The sequence below is a fragment of the Hyaena hyaena genome, unplaced genomic scaffold, assembly GCF_003009895.1.
Source record: "Hyaena hyaena isolate Hyena2069 unplaced genomic scaffold, ASM300989v1 scaffold_1560, whole genome shotgun sequence".
NCBI lineage: Eukaryota > Metazoa > Chordata > Mammalia > Carnivora > Hyaenidae > Hyaena > Hyaena hyaena.
In genome coordinates, this window is record NW_024082180.1 from 91678 (window position 1) to 98065 (window position 6388).

Sequence of the window (6388 nt, forward strand, 5' to 3'; positions counted from 1 at the left end):
AACTGAGGACCATGGGGGAGAAGAAAGGGGGAAACGGTAGGGGAAAGGGAGAGAGGCAAACCATGAGAGACTCTTGAATGCTGACAAAAAATGAGAACTGATGGATGTAGGGGGGAGGGGGGATGGGCATGGAGGAGGGCACTCGTGGGGATGAGCACTGAGTGTTATGTGGAAACTAATTTGACAATAAACTATTTGTAAAAAAAAAAAATTTTAAATTAAAAAAAAAACCACCCAGTGCCTGTCCCCACATGTGCCCTCCTCCATGCCCATCTCCCCTCTACCCCTCTTCCCCATACCCATCAGTACTCAGCTTGTTCTCAACATTGAAGTGTCTCTCATGGTTTGCCTCTCTCCCTCTCTCCCCGTATTTCTCACCTTTTTCTCCCCCACGGTCCTCCGTTACGTTCCGCCTAATCCTCCTATACGTGAAAACATATGGTAGCTATCCTTCTCTGCCTGACTTATTTTGCTCAGCATAACACCCTCAAGGTCCATCCATGTTGCTACACATGGCCAGATTTAATTCTTTCTCATTGCCATGTAGTATTCCATCGTATAGATAAACCACATCTTCTTGATCCATTCGTCCGTTGATGGACACTTAGGCTCTTTCCATGTTTTAGCTATTGTTGAGAGTGCTGCTATGAACATTGGGGTCCATGTGCCCCTGTGCATCAGCACTCCTGTAACCCTTCGGTAAATTCCTAGGAGTGCTTTTGCTGGGTCTCAAGGGATTTCTATTCAGGAACCTCCACACTGTTTTCCAGAAGGGCAGCATCAGTTAATATTCCCACCAACAGTGTAGGAGGGTGTCAATTTCTCGACATCCTCGCTAGCATCTAGAGTCCTCTGATTTGCTCATTTTAGTCACTCTGACTGGTGTGAGGTGGTATCTCAGTGTGGTTTTGATTTGTATTTCCGTGATGAGGAGGATGTTGAGCATCCTTTCATGTGTCTGTTGTCCATCGGGATGTCCTTTTTGGAGAAGTATCTGTTCATATCTTCTGCCCATTTCTTCACTGGATTTTTTTTTTTTTTCGAGTGTGGAGTTTGGTGAGTTCCTTATAGATTCTGGATAGTAACTCTTTTTCTGATATGTCATTTGCAGCTAGCTATCTTTTCCCATTCCATCGGTTGCCTATTAGTTTTATGGATTGTTTCCTTTGCGGTGCAGAAGCTTTTAATTTTGATGAGGTCCCAACAGTTCATTTTTCTTTTTGATTCCCTTGCTATTGGGGATGTGTCAAGTAAGAAATTGCTGCGTTGGAGGTCAAGGAGGTTGTTTCCTGCTTTCTCCTCTAGGGTTTTGATGGTTTCCTGTCTCACTTTCAGGTCCTTTGTCCTTTGTGAGTTTATTTTTGTGTAATGTGTGAGAAAATGATCTAGTTTAATTCTTCTACATGTTGCCCTCCAGTTCTCCCAGCACCACGTGTTAAAGAGGCTGTCGTTTTACCATTGGATACTCTTTCCTCTTTGTCAAAGATTAGTTGGCTGTACATTTTGGGTCCAGTTCTGAGTTCTCAGTTCTACTCCATTGGTCTATGTGTCTGTTTTTGTGCCAATACCATACTGTCTTGATGATGACAGCTTTATAGTAGAGAGTAAGTCTGGGATGGTGATGCCTCCCATTTTGGTTTTCTTCTTCAGTATTACTTTGGCTATTTGGGTTTTTTTGTGGTTCTGCACAAATTTTATGATAGTTTGTTCTCGTTTTGAGAAGTATGCTGGTGCAATTTTGATGGGATTACATTGAATGTGTAGATTGCTTTGGGTAGTGATGACATTTTAACTATGTTTATATTCCAATCCATGAGCATGGAATGTTTTCCCATTTCTTTGTGTCTTCTTCAATTTTCTTCGTAAGTTTTCTATAGTTTTCATCATACAGATCTTTTACATCCTTGGTTAGGTTTATGACTAGGTATTTTATGGTTTTTTTGGTTATTGTGAATGGGATCAGTTTCTTGATTTCTCTTTTGTTGCTTCATTATTGGTGTATAAAAATACAACCGATTTCTGTACATTGATTTTGTACCCCGCAACTTTGCTGAATTCTTGGATCAGTTCTAGTAGGCCTATGGTGGAGTCTGTTGAGTTTTCTATGTAGAGTACCATGTTGTCTGCAAAAAATGAAAGTTTGACTTCTTCTTTGCCTCTTCTGATGCCTTTTATTTCCTTTCGTTGTCTGATTGCTGATGCTAAGAATTCCAGCACTATGTGAAACAACACTGGTGAGAGTGGACATCCCTGTCGTGTTCCTGATCTCAGGGGGAAAGCTCTCAGTTTTTCCCCGTTGATGATGATGTAATTGGGTGCTTCTCATAGATGGCTTTTATGATGTTTAAATAAATTCCTTTTATCCTGACTTTTTCAAAGGTCTTTATTAAGAAGGGATGCTGTATTTTGTCAAATGATTTTTCTGCATCTATTGACAAGATCATATGATTTTTATCTTTTCTTTTTTTAAAAAATTTTTTAAATGTTTTTATTTATTTCTAGGAGAGAGAGAGAGAGACAGCGTGAGAAGGGGAGGGTCAGAGAGTGGGAGACACAGACTCTGAAACAGGCTCCAGGCTCTGAGCTGGCAGTCAGCACAGAGCCCGACGCGGGGCTCGAACCCACGAACCGTGAGATCATGACCCAGGCGAAAGTCGGACGCTCAACCGACTAAGCCACCCAGGCACCCCTATCTTTTCTTTTTTTGATGTGATGTATCACATTGATTGATTTACGAATATTGAACCAACCCTGTAACCGAGGAATGAATACCCCTTGATCTTGGTGGATAATTCTTTTCTTTTCTTTTTTTTTTTTTTTTTTTTTTTTTTTTTTACAAATAGTTTATTGTCAAATTAGTTTCCACATAACACTCAGTGCTCATCCCCACCAGTGCCCTCCTCCATGCCCATCCCTCCTCCCCCCACATCCATCAGTCCTCAGTTTTTGTCAGCATTTAAGAGTCTCTCATGGTTTGCCTCTCTCCCTTTCCCCCACCATTTCCCACCTTCTTCTCCCCCTTGTTCCTCCATCAAGTTCCTCCTAATTCTCCTATATGTGTAAACATATGATATTTGTCCTTCTCTGCCTGACTTATTTCGCTCAGCATAACACCCTCAAGGTCCATCCACGTTGCTATACATGGCCAGATTTCACTGTTTCTCATTACCATGTAGTATTCCATGGTATAGATAAACCACATCTTCTTGATCCATTCATCTGTTGATGGACACTTAGGCTCTTTCCATGTTTTAGCTATTGTTGAGAATGCTGCTATGCACATTGGGGTACATGTGCTCCTATGCATCAACATTTCTATATCCCTTGGGTAAATTAAGGAAACTAACAATAGAACTCCCCTATGACCCAGCAATAGCACTGGATAATTCTTTTCATGTGCTCTTGAATTTGATTTGCATCAAATATCTTGTTGAGGATTTTTGCATCTGTATTCATCAAAGATATTGGCCTGTAGATCTCTTTTTATCCTTCTCTCTGTATGACTTGGGAATCAAAGTGAGGCTAGCTTCATCAAATGAGTCCAGAAGTTATACTGAGTGAAATAAGTCAGGCAGAGAAGGGCAGCTACCATATGTTTGCACGTATAGGAGGATTAGGAGGAACTTAGAGGAGGACCGTGGGGGAGAAGAAGGGAGAAAATAGTGGGGGAGAGGGAGGGAGACAAGCCATGAGAGACTCTTGAATGCTGAGGACAAACTGAGGAATGATGGGTTTTGGAGGGAGGACAATGGGGGAGATGTGCATGGAGGAGGGCACTTGTGGGGATGTGCACAGGGGGTTATATGGAAACCAACTTGACAATAAACTATCAAAAAAAAGTACCTTCTTCCCTGACTTTCTCGAGGGTCTTTATTAAGAAGGGATGCGTATCTTGTCAAATCCTTTTTCTGCGTCTATCTACAGGATCATATGTTTTTTTATGTTTTCTTTTCATAATGTGATACATCACATTGATTCTATTTCGAATATTGATCCAGTCCTGTAACCAAGAATGAATCCCACTTGATCATGGTGTAGAATTCTTTTTATGTTCTGTTGAAATCGATTTTCAAGTATCTTGTTAAGGATTTTTGCATCTGTATTCATCAAGGGTATTGGTCTGTAGTTCTCTTTTTTTGCTGGGTCCCTGTCTGGCTTGGGAATCTAAGTGATTCTGGCTTCGGAAAATGAGTCTGGAAGTTTTCCTTTTATTTCTATTTTTTCAAATATCTTGAGAAGAAAGAGTATTAATTCTGTTTTAAATGGACCTTGAGGGTGTTATGCTGAGCGAAATAAGTCAGAGAAAGACGAATACCACATGATTGCACGTATAGGAGGATTAGGAGGAACTTAACGAAGGACCAAGGGGGAGAAGAATAGTGGGGGAGAGGGAGGGAGGCAAACCATGAAAGACTCTTGAATGCTGAGAACAAACTGAAGACTGATGGGTGTGGTGGTGGAGTAGGGAGATGTGCATGGAGGAGGGCACTGGTGGGGATGAGCACTGGGTGTTATATGGAAACAAACTTGACAATAAACTATTTAAAAAAAAATGTCTGGTAGAATTCCCCAGGGGAAACCTTCTGGTCCTGGGCTCTTATTTTTTGGGAGATTTTTGATAACTGATACAATTTCTTCACTAGTTATGTTTCTATTCAAGTTTTCTATCTCTTTCTGCGTGAATTTTGGTAGTGTGTGTGTGTTTAGGAATTTGGCCACTTCTTCAAAGTTGTCCAATTTGTTGGCATATAATTTTTAATAGTATTCTCTGATAATTGCTTGTATTTCTGTGGGATTGGTTTTAATAAGTCCATTTTCATTCATGATTTTGTGTACTTCAGTGCTCTCTCTTTCCTTTATGAAAAACCTGGCTAGAGGTTTGTCAATTTTCTTAAATTTTTCAAAAAAACAACTCTTAGTTTCACTGATCTGTTCACCTGTTTCTTTGACTTTTATATTGTTTATTTCTGCCCTGATTTTATTATTTCTCTTCTCCTACTGGATTTGGGGTGCTCTTGTTTCTCTCCCTCTAGTTCCTTTAGGTGTGCTCTTAGATTTTGCACTTGTGCTTTTTCTAATTTTTGAAATATGCCTGGAGTGTAATGTACTTTCCTCTTAGGACTGCCCTTGCTGCATCCCATAGAGATTGGACTGTTGTATTTTCGTTTTAATTTGTTTCCATATATTTTTTAATGTTCTCTAATTGCCTGATTGGCCCATTCGTTCTTTAGTAGGGTGTTCTTTCACCTCCATGGTTTTGGTGGTTTTCCTGACTTCTTCCCGTGATTGATTTCAAGTTTCAACGCATTATGATCTGAAAGTGTGCATGGTATGCTCTCAATTATTTTATATTTTTTGAGGGATGCTTTATGACCCAGTATGTGATCTATCTTGTAGAATGTGTCATGCACGCTTGAGAAGAAAGTGAATTCCATAACATCAGATTGTCGAGTTCTAAATATATCTGTCTAATCCATCTGGTCCAATATGTCGTTCAGGTCCATTGTTTCTTTAGTGATTTTCTGTCTGGTTGACCTATCCATTGGTGTGAGCGGAGTATTAAAGTCCCCTGCTATTAGTACATTCTTATCAATAAGATTGTTTCCCATGAATCCAGTAGAAGGCACTAGTCTTTGCGTTTACACAGTAAACCTAACACCTTCAGAGCATGCTGGTGCTACTCGGGAGTGGACAGCTTCCAGCCTACACTCTGGGTAAGACCTCAGTCCACTTCTATTATCATGCTATTTGTGCTTGTTTACATGGATCATTAGTTTCATTTTCTAAGGATTAAGAGCAATTTTTACTTGGAATAGACATTTCTCTTTTTTTTTCTCCAAGTTTTCATCCATGTTTAGTTTATTAGTCAATACATTCTGAGCTTGGGTTGTTCCTTCCAGCCATTGGCTCTCCTTTTTCCTCCTCTCCTCGTGCCCCACACTTGGGAAATCCCACAGGAAACCATGGGTTCTCCATCTTTTGATACAGGTGGGAGTCTGTCTCCACAGAAGCCCCTCCTGGGAGCAGGACCTCCTCCCCAGTGACCCACAAACATGCCCTGAGGCAGTGTCCATTCCTGACTCCATCCAAGCATTTATGACCTGTTGAGAGGCCTACCCTTCTCTCAATAGACATGATGATGAAGGTGATGAAGGTTTTATAATACGTGTGTGTGTGTGTGTGTGTGTGTGTGTGTCTGTGTCTGTGTCTGTGTGATCTTCAGATTCCATATCAACGCCACCACTTGGTGAGAGTCCCAATGCTTCTGTGCTTTCCGTTACAATCGATGTTGTGAGAATGGTTCAGACAATGACACCACCAGGAGTCTGTCATCTATTGCTTCAATTTTTGATGTCTCTGTAACCTCACGTCCAGCATGCACTTTATG